Source organism: Bidens hawaiensis, unplaced genomic scaffold (assembly GCF_021521415.1).
Source record: "Bidens hawaiensis isolate Kalapana, Puna unplaced genomic scaffold, B.hawaiensis_p1.1 tig00060341_1, whole genome shotgun sequence".
NCBI classification, from domain to species: domain Eukaryota; kingdom Viridiplantae; phylum Streptophyta; class Magnoliopsida; order Asterales; family Asteraceae; genus Bidens; species Bidens hawaiensis.
Genome location: NW_027500892.1, coordinates 45395 through 57034, shown reverse-complemented (window position 1 = coordinate 57034; position 11640 = coordinate 45395). Strand labels below are relative to the sequence as shown.

The 11640-nt window shown below is 39.1% G+C and overlaps 1 pseudogene; it reads right to left on the bottom strand.

Annotated features, from left to right (window-relative positions):
- Positions 1–493: 493 nt before the first annotated feature.
- LOC143603038 (protein NRT1/ PTR FAMILY 2.7-like) lies at positions 494–9886 on the bottom strand (annotated as a pseudogene).
- Positions 9887–11640: the final 1754 nt, after the last annotated feature.

Below are 11640 nucleotides of genomic sequence, written 5' to 3'. Positions count from 1 at the left end.
AGATCTGGTAATTATACATAATATTGTTTTGACGCCTTAGGGGTGTTTCATTCCTAAACTGAAGCAAGTTAGTCGGTTTGGCTGGTTTGAGATCCGAAAGGTTTGGTTCACAGTTTGGTATGGGCAGCCATTTAATCTTTATTATTTGCATCTTTATAATTTTGGAATCCATAGTTATGTATATGCATTGTAAGCGTGAAGCCATGAACCATCGTTTATCATTTTGAAGTTTTTACTACAAACTAATGATTTTAAAAAGAAAAAAATCAGTTCAAACCATTAAATCGCCAAACCTGTTGGTCCACCAATTTGTTTTGGCCTAGAATTTTCTCAAAACTATTCAAACTAAACCATGAACACCCCGTAATTAAATATCGTGAAATAGATTTGATTAGGAAAACAACAGGGTGGTTGCGTGAATTCAGTTTTCAAAGTTCAATGCTAGTTTCATTCAGTTATTTGGTTACATATGGCATGTATGTGCATGTATATATCAGCAAGGATTAGAGCTATCCGGCCCTGTGTTTTCATCATTTTGGTACTTGTACATCCATGAACACACCAAATAATATCCAAAGTTGACTAATCCAACAACAGTCAAAACCCAATAAACATTATCCATCCTCCCATCATTTATACCATCACGCAACCACCCTGTTGTTTTCCTCATCAAATCAACCACCATGGTCACTAAATAAAACGCAATCCCGACAATCACCGCCACCATTGCTGTCGTTGTGCTCTTGATTGAATTTGGAAACTCTTGGTAATAAAACATCACTTGACCCGGTAAGATAAATGCTTTGCCAATGCCCGCAACTACTAATTGTGGGACCATCCAAAACACTGACATTGGCACAATCGAGTGGCTGGTTAGGTTATGGGTTCGAGCTGTTGTGAGCCATTTTGAGTCGACCAGTGCTGAGAGGGCCATGCTTGAAATGATGAGAAATTGACCAACCTAATTCGTTTTAGAAGTGTGGGTGAGGTTTGGGTTAGTTTATGGATTGTGGGAAGAAGGAAACGGTCAATTGTGGTTAGGGAGATAGAAGTCGAGATTGTAACGAAGACCATCATGGTCCCGGCTGGTATTTGGAATCCTAGTCTGAGATGGCGGTCCATGGCTAGAGCTTGGAGGACAACTAGGCTCATTTGGATGGCTAATTGGGTGTGCAAGAGTATACCAGTAGACCAAATTGGGGAGATTCTGATTAGTGTTTTGAGATCTTCCACTTGTTTCATTGAGCATAGGTTCCATGGTTTGTTGATGGAGCCGTCTGGGTTCATGTCACCTTGGGTCACTAGGGCTGCATGGGTTAGGAATCTATAAACGGGTTAAGATCTCTTTTACAAACTTGAAATTATTCGTATATGTATATTTATGTATATTATTTAGTCAAATAATATTGTGCATGATTTTAGGCTGATTATTGGTAGCTTAATTTTAGGCTTGATTATTGTAATTTTCCTATTCCATCATGTAACCTCTCTGTATATATTGGCATAACAAATCAACAATAAACACAAGATTATTTAACCATTTACATGGTACCAGAGCTTTGCTCTATACCCTAGCCATCTTTATACTCTCTATCCTTTTTCGGTTCCCATTGGACCTCCTGAATCACGATTCAATGGCCGAGAAAACCACACCAAAATCGCTACACCCTATGTACACCGTTACTGACATTCAACGAAAAGTCAGAGTTCTTGATGGCACCAAAGTGTCATACTCCTCATGGGTCAAGCTCTTCAAGCTCCATGCTCGTGGCTATGATATGCTATCACACATCGACGGGTCTCCATCCCCAGCCACAACCGACGCTTCATATGAAGAATGGTCGAAGATTGATGCAATAGTCTTACAATAGATCTACGGAACACTTGACGATGATTTGCTGGTTCGAATCCTTGCTCTCGAGTCCACGGCTCTAAAGGCCTGGAACCGGCTTAAGGATATTTTTTTGAATAACAAAGGCGCTAGGGCAGCCACCCTAGAACTGGAATTCAACAACTTGACTCTCAAGTCCATGACATCTCTGGAAAGCTACTTCCAAAAACTCAAGACCTTGGGAGACCAACTTACTGATGTCGATTTCCCGGTCAATGACACCCGATTGGTTCTCCAATTAGTTTGTGGTCTTCCAAGAGAATATGATGCCGTTGGATCCATCATCAACCAAACTCTTCCCTCTTGGGAGACGGCTTGCCACATGCTTCACTCGGAGCATCAAAGACAGAAAGCTCGTGACCTTCTCGACACACCGGCTGCCATGGCAGCGGTGAGATCCGACACCCAAACTGACCATCGTCGGCCCAACAACTTCAGAAGTGGGGGTTGACATGGTGGTTCCCCTCGTGGTGGCGGCCGAGGGGGCCGCGCTCGTGGTCAATCTAATGGTTCAAGACCCAACAGCCATTCGCCACATCCTTCTGGTTCTCAACAATTTGGATGGGCTGGTTGGACTCCACCACCAAGCCCATACCCAACTCAGCCTTGGACCGGGTTCACACCATGGGGTATTGCTCCTTGGATGGGCCAGCCACAACAGTTCGGTCCCAATAACTCCTCAACTCAACAGCCTTGGCGCCCCACTGGATCTTCTTCAACTGAGCCAAGTTCATCACAAAAAGCTCCTCAAGCCCATGTTGCTTCTTATAATGCTATGGACCCTACCCAAATTAGTGAAGCTTTTCAATCTATATCCATGAGCCCGCCTACTAATGATGAACAGTGGCATATGGACTCCGGGGCGACCGACCATCTCACGGGTAATGCAGGTATAATTAAAAATCCTTTGTTGTCTAATTCATATGGTTCTATATATGTTGGTAATGGACAGCGCATTCCCATACTTGGATCAGGCCATATCACCCTAAACCACCCAAACCGACCTTACCATCTAAACAATGTCCTTTATACCCCTTATATAATCAAAAACCTCATATCCGTAAGAAAATTTAGTACTGATAACTATGTTTCTGTTGATTTTGACCCGTATGGTTTTTCTATGAAGGAGTACCCGAGTGGGAGGATTCTGTCACGCCATGACAGCTCAAGCCATCTCTACCCGTTCACCTATCCGGTTTCATCTTCAGCGTTTATTGCTTCTTCAAATAAAGACGTTTGGCATGAATGTCTGGGCCACCCCGGCGGTCCCACTTTGCAATGTTTACATTTGAACAATTTTATTTCTTGTACTAAACATGGTAAACGTGCGGTTTGCGCCTCGTGCCAACTTTCAAATAGCAAACGTTTACCGTTTTCTAGTTCTACGTCTTCTACTTTATTACCTTTTGATATCATCCATTGTGATTTATGGACCTCTCCGGTTCTAAGCAAAACAGGGTATAAATATTATATGGTTCTTGTTGATGATTTCACCAATTACAGGGTCTTCCCACTAAAATTTAAATCTGAAACCTATGATAAGTTCACACAATTTCATCAGTTCATCAAAACCCAATTTAATATAACAATTAAATCACTCTAATGCGATTTAGGGGGCAAGTTTGGCAACCACCATTTTAAGTCATTCGCCACCACTCATGGTCAACAATTAATTTTTCATGCCCCCATACGTCCTAGCAAAATGGGAAATCCGAACGTATGATCTGAAGACTCAACGAAATCATGCTCGCATTGCTCACACATGCTTCACTACCACCCACCTTTTGGGTTGAAGCTTTACACACGGCGAGCTACCTTCACAACATATTACGGTATTACCCACCAAAACGCGTGACAATAAAACACCTACTGGAACCCTTTTCATACGGTCACCTACTTATGACCATCTTAGAGTCTTTGGTTGTGCTTGTTATCCCAACTTGTCTGCCACTCGAACAAACAAACTACAACTCTGTTCCACACTTTGTGTCTTCGTAGGCTACCCCACCAATTTCCGAGGGTACCAATGCCTAAATCTCTCTACCGGAAAGGTTATTCTCTCCCGCCATGTAACCTTTGACGAAACTCGGTTTCTTTTCCAAACAAATTCAACAGACAAACACTCATATTATTTCTTGAACTCTGACCCATCTCCACTACTATTTCAACCCAACGACCCACTACCTTCCCACTCCCACCCACCCCAGCCCACTTCCGCCACCAACACAACTCTTACACCACCTGCTCAATCCGACCAGCCCACTCTAAACAACCCGCCTACTTCTCCATTCCAACCCATTCAAACCAGCCCTCCCACATCCCTAACCCAATCTCTACAAGCACCTCACCAGTCCACTCACAATCCAACACCCACTTCCCCTCCACATCAACCACCACCCATGGCCCAGCCCAACACCATTAACCAACACACAATGGTGACCCGAGCCAAACATGGTATAACCAAACTGCATATCCCTCTAAACCTTCATGCCGAATCCTCCTCTCCTATTTCACCACTACCCACCTCTCACCTTAAGGCCATGGCTGATCCAAAATGGCAAGCTGCGCCATGACTGATGAATATCGAGCTCTTATGGATAACCACACATGGGATCTTTTACCAAGACCTAAAGATGTTAACATCATCTGCTGTATGTGGCTCTTTCGCCACAAGTTTAACTCTGATGGCACGTTACAACGGTACAAAGCACGGTTAGTGGTTAATGGAAAAAGTCAACAGGTAGGGGTAGAATGTGACGAAACATTCAGTCCCGTGGTTAAACCAACCACCATTCGCATAGTTTTGAGCTTAGCAGTTTCACGTGGTTGGCCAATCCATCAATTGGATGTCAAAAATGCCTTCCTTCATGGAAATTTACAAGAAAAGGTTTACATGTTCCAACCACCTGGATTTCAAGATCACACCCAACCAAACATGGTTTGTAAATTACGCAAATCTCTTTATGGTCTCAAACAAGCTCCAAGGGCTTGGTATCAACGATTTGCAACATTTATTCAACGGTGTGGGTTCAAAAGTGCGGCCACAGACACATCATTATTCATTTACAAGAAAGGCACCCAAATGGCTTATTTGCTCCTATATGTTGACGATATCATACTTACGGCTTCATCCGACACACTACTTAAACAGATAATCTCATCACTATCCAAGGAATTTGCTATAACCGATCTTGGAAAGTTACACCATTTTCTTGGCATAACTGTGCATCACCAACAAACCGGTTTATTCTTATCCCAATCCACATATGCATCAGACATACTGAAAGGGCAAATATGACAGATTGCAAACCTGCTGCTACACCCGTGGATACTTCCTCTAAGTTAAGCGCAACGACCGGCCCTCTTCTGCCCGACTACCCTCTACCGAAGCCTAGCCGGCGCCCTTCAATACTTAACGTTCACAAGGCCTGATCTTACATACGCGGTACAACAACTTTGCCTTTTCATGCACGCACCGCGCGAACCGCATTTTCAGTTCATGAAGCGTGTTTTACGTTATGTTAAGGGTACCATTACCTAGGGACTACACATCACACCCTCTAAATCCTCACAACTTATTGCCTACTCTGATGCGGATTGGGGGGGTTGCCCAGACTCTCGAAGATCAACATCCGGATATGGTGTGTTTATGGGTGATAACCTTGTCTCATGGTCCTCAAAACGCCAAGCCACCATCTCTAGATCCAGTGCTGAAGCCGAGTACCGTGGCGTGGCAAACGCAGTCGCAGAAACGAGTTGGTTACGCAACCTACTTCTTGAATTATCGGTCCCAACTCGAAAAGCCACCATCGTATACTGCGATAACATATCGGCTGTCTACTTATCCTAAAATCCCGTCCAACATCAACTCACCAAGCACGTGGAACTCGACATACATTTTGTACGCGAAAAGGTCCAGGTCGGGTCAATAAGAGTTCTTCACATCCCCACCGATTTTCAACACGCTGATATTTTCACCAAAGGGCTCCCCCGCCTACTTTTCAATTGTTTCAAAGACAGCCTTCGCTTTCGTCAACCTGCCGCTTAGTCTGAGGGGGTGTATTCGTATATGTATATTATTTAGTCAAATAATATTGTGCATGATTTTAGGCTGATTATTGGTAGCTTAATTGTAGGCTTAATTATTATAATTTTCCTATTCCATCATGTAACCTCTCTGTATATATTGGATTAACAAATCAATAATAAACACAAGATTATTTAACCATTTACAGAAATGATATCAAATCTAAAAACAACATTATGCAATGAGTGTGATGTGTAACATATGAACTAATTAATCATGCTTTTGCCAAGCATTTCTCACTTATGACTAGACATGGTGCTCGGGGCGTGTTTGGAATGAACTTTTGTATTTTAAGCCTCATGGTTGATTGTAAAATTATATTTTGTTTGATACTTGTCAGATTATGATCTAGCTGGTTAAACTTTACTCATTACGATTCTCATCACCCATATCCCATCTCAAATGCATCTTTGGAGATGACTTGAAATATCAATCACTTAAGTATGTATATTTTCAATTTTACTTTTAAGTGTATTTTTTCAATTTTCTTTTTTTTTTTTTTTGAATAACTTATAGTTTCTATTAGTTTTAACAATATTATTTATAGAGTAAATGTCAATTTGAGTCTTTATGGTTTGATCATTTTAATAAGTTAAATTCGGTGTATAAATCTTTCACCCATTGAGTCTTTGTGACTATGGTTATCAATTTTATCTACTTTAATCTAATTGACTAACTCTGTTGACATTTCTTGTTAATTTTTATAAAATAACTAAATATAAATAAAGTTTCACACACACTCTTAATCACAAATTCACCAAGAGAGATAGAGTGGAGAACTTAAAATTCATTTTTAGAGATTTTTTGTGTGAGAGAGAGAGAGTTAAGAATTTTGTTTATTTATTTATTATTTTAAATAAGCAAGCATATTTTATTCATTTCATAAAAGGATTTTTAATAAACAAAGGACTTTTAGTTCAATGGTATCTTGGTGGTGGGATAAGACTTAGTGACCATAAGGTCCTGGGTTTGAATCTCACAAGATAGGGTTTTCTCAAATATTGAGTTTCCTTCTGAATTGGTGGCTTGGTGGTGGATATGATCGCGTGGTACCACTGATGGCATGATGATACTCCAGTGGTCCGTGAGTGATTCAAAAGATAAATAAATAAAGATATTTTAGTCATTTCATAACAAGAGAAAAAATCAATCAGAATTAGCGGGTGTGTTGGGATTTGCTTATTTGAGTCCTAAAGGCCTTTTAACAAAAAGGAATTCTCTCCTTTTTAGAGAAGTCACTATTAACGTTTCCAAAACTCCTTTTCAATACATATTAACCTTTTTTTTTTCTCAAACTCCTTTTATTACCAAAACACCTTTTCAAGTTATCGTCTTTTTAGAAAAGTTAAAAGGAGGTGACAATTAGAAACTACAAACGCATTCTGTTAAGAATTTGAGGATTTTATCTGATTAATGATCAAAACAACTCAAATGGACGTTTAGTCTTTATTTTATCGATCGTAAGTGTTAGTTTATTGTTACAAACAAACTCACAAATGTACTTTTTATTTAGAGAAAGGATCAATTAGGAAGTATTAAATTACGAGGAAGTCTAGAAAGGCATTAAAGTTTAACACATGTCCTCGTCCTTTTTTAAGTGAAAGGAGTATTCAATTTAGTCACTTTCTCAACATAATCATATGCTCCATTCCCATTTCACATTATACGTATCACCACACAAATATCCATCGTCTATACACTTCCTCCTCCGTCCATGGTTTTCCTCCTCCGCCTACACCGTCTTATCCAAGAGACGTCCAGTCCCACCGATTGACATATCCCACTACCGTCATTCCGACTTATCCCACCGTCTCTGACCACCATCGAACCACCGCCACATCATCATCACCACTTGTGCAGATTCGTTTCGATGATGAAGAACGTTAAGCTAATTGAGGTAACATAGAACACCATTAATGATGCATTGATCCAATATTTACAAAGTGTAATTGGGTTTTGTCTTTTAGCATTATAAGATTTTACCATTGTATTTTTCAATTGTTTAATTACTTCATATTTTAGTTTATGTCTACAGAATACAGTTGTGTTTTGTAAGTTTTTTTAATTGTTCTTAAAACACAAATGTGTTTTTAAAAAACATATGAACTAACAAGGCTTCATTTTAGTTCCTAGCGTTTTTGAATTGTGTTTTATAACATTTTTAGTTATCTTAATTCATTGTTTTTTGGATTTTGAAGGGGGTTTGATGCCATAGGATCTTAAAAAGAATAAGGGAAATTTGGGTTTCAGTTTATTGCGTTTTTTGAATTGTGTTTTAAAACACGTTGCGTTTTTTTAGTTCTTATAATGGAAAGCAAGAAATTGGTTTTGAATTGTGTATTATAACATGGTTAATTTATTATGTTTTTAACATATCAAAGTTCTTTGTGTTTTTAAAACACAATGAACTCCAATTCATTGGTTTTTAAATTGTGTTTCAGTCATTGTGTTTTTTAATTGTGTCATGTAACACACCAACTTCACTTGTAAAATACACACAATTTTGTATGAATCACAATTAAAAAAAAAACAGAATGAAAACGCAGATCGTAAAGCACAATTGATTCGAATCCTCCATTATGTTTTACGCATCTGGGTTTTCAAAAAAAAAAATCCAAAAGTATAGCAACATGATACTTCTTTTAAAGATAAAAAAAATGTTCATTTTTTATAAAGAACCATAGTACCCCCTCCATTTTAAATGGATGTCTCTTTTTCAATTTGAAATCCATATTTTAATTTTAGCCATCAATTACACAATCTAATGGCTGAAATTGTTTTCTACATTTCTTAGCCTAAACATATTTCCTACTATATCCTGTCACTAATTTTATATTTAAATAAGAGTCATCAGTTCTATAATTAGTAGTTCCATCAGTGTAAAACAATTATATTATTTTTTCAAAATGTTATAATCATTAGCTATAGATGGCAAAACTTGTACAGTTGTATGTACTTGAAGCTATTTGTTGTATTCATCAACTTTGTTCCTCCAAGTCGTGGTTCTTGGCAATAATCTTCAATTTTTAGTGACAATAAAGTTTTTCTTTTTCAGAAAGCCACCACTAAAACACAAGCCAGCTCTGTAAAAGGGCTTCCTTGCGGTTTTAGTAGCAGATAATATTGATTACCCAAGACAAAAGCGGCCAACCCAACTAAGTTAGCCGCACCATTTAAACCATACCCTAAACCCCAATTCACATTGTCTTGAATATAAACGATCCCCACCATGCTAACAAGCATCGCGGCATACAGAGTAAAGAAATGCCAATTCAAGAAAACCTGTTGGTGCTTTGGGTTTGCGAATTGATATGCACCCATCATGGCTAACGTGAACCTTGTACCTGCCACGCCCATGGTCGAAAGAGCTAGGCTAGTGTACAAGATTCCGATTTGGGATTTTGACGGGCCTATACTAGGACCTGGGCCGTTTTTGCATGGTGTGGGCTTAAGTTGATCTAGTGTTGATGTTAAGGTTAGTAGTAATATCCCTACCATGGAAACAAGTGATGAAACCGTAATGACTTTGAACGAGCCAAGATACGAGTCAGCTAATATGGCACCAAGAATTGGGGACAAGGTCATACAGCCATTGACGATGTACGCGATCTGAGCGGCATCAATGCTTTTGATGTTAAACTCAGTTATTAGATACACAATAATATTATTACTCCATCCTGCGGCTGCTAGTGTTACCCCGCCATGGTTGCTACATATTAAGCATGCTCGATTATTCACATCGGTCTCAATTTTTGGTGCTTGAAAATAAAAAAAGTTAAAAAAAAAAGAAGATAAAATTGTATTAAAAAAAAACACTTGAAGTTACAATAATAAATACCTGTTAGGAAAGGAAAGGTGGCCCAACCACCTTTTTTGGGGGCATCAAATGATTTTGGTTCTGCATCCATGGCTACAATAAGTTGCAGCCCAGCTTCTATTGATGCAAGAAATCAGACACTATGTGTGTGTGACAAAAGGTAGGGCCCCCATATGAATGATTAACGGAGACTTGACAATTGCTAATTAAATTTTATTACAATAGATATCTGTTATGTTGTTAATTATTATATTAAATTAATTATAATAGATATAAATTTGCTAAATAAAAAAAATAAAAACAATGCTTGCTCAATGTGAGGTTTTCGTTGGAACTAATTGAATCGTTTAAACCAAAGCAAGACGACTGGTTTGACCCATATGAGATCTAGTACATGATTTGGTTATGAACTGCTCGCTGGTTTAACGGTTCAGCGTAGTTTGAAACAGGTCATGTGAACGAAACCGGTTGTGTGAATCGAAGCGGCCTTTCACTTGATTACACGCATAAATATTTCATTTTTAGAATATTTAGTTGCGTCTATGTAGTCGAATTTTAAACCACACGCAAAAATATTTCATTTTTAGAATATTTAGTTGCGTATATGGATTAGAACTTTAAAGCATCTTTAGTAATAAAATTTTAACACGCTAATGGTTTTAAGGGATATTTAGTTTTGTGTATGTATTAGAATTTTAAACCATCTTTAGTAATTAATTTTTAACACGCTAATGGTTATAAGGGAAAAAAATACATCGGTCCATCAACCAAACCTCTAAACTAAAAATTGATCCAATAATTGTTAAAATCAGTTGGTCGGCAGACTTATCCAATCTGATTATCTTGCTTTGTCACCGTAGTTAGTGGTAGAGGTTCGGGTTTTAGTGATATCCAGTTTCGGGTATGATCGGGATTGATAATCGGTTAATGATTGGTTTCGGGTATAGTTTCGGGTCCGGGTATTGAGAGAAAAATCTTTACCCAATGTACCTAGTAGAGTAGGTATGGAACCGGGTAGGGTACACCAGGTATTCGAAATTTGATATTGAAACCGAGTATTAATACCCTATTTGTCTGCGGTTGAGTATAGGGCCATTCTTAAGTACCGTTTGATGGTCCCAATGTACCCCGAAGACGAAACATGTCCGATCTGCCGTAAGGCCTGCCTGGATAAATTCGGAGAGCATGCGATTCATTGCAAGGAGATGCCTGGGTTCAAATACCGACATGATTGGGTGCGGGACGTTCTTTGGGACATCTTAAGGCGAGCTGGGATATCAGCTAAAAAGGAAGCCCCCGTAAACTTCCTTACAGACCCCACGGAAGGGAGATCCACTCTACGACCGGCAGATTTGCTCGTCTTTGGTTGGGCCGGGGGAAAACACGCTTGTGTTGACCTCACAGGGGTATCTCCCTTAGCTGGTTTGAGGGATAATGGGTTTGTAGCTGGGCAAGCAATAAAAAGGGCTGAAACGAAGAAGGTGGAGAAACATGCTAAAGCCTGCGAAGAGAACCAACATGTTTTTGTCCCTCTGGCTTTTGATACATTTGGCTCCTTGGCACCGGAAGCTATCCGTTTTCTAACCAGGGTCCAACAGGTTGTGCATAGCAATGTGTCGACTCCAAAGGGGCAGGGGTATGTCTTTAGCAGGTTAGGGTTTGCAATTCAGAAAGGGGTGGCGGCGCAGCTTGTTGCCCGCCTACCTGCTATATTGATGTAATATCTATGTTTCATCAGTAGAAATAAATAAAATTTTTGTCATAAAAAAAAAAAAAAAATTAATATTTTTTTTAACTTTACACAATATAAAGCCAAATAAAAAATAAAAAAATGGCACTAATTTT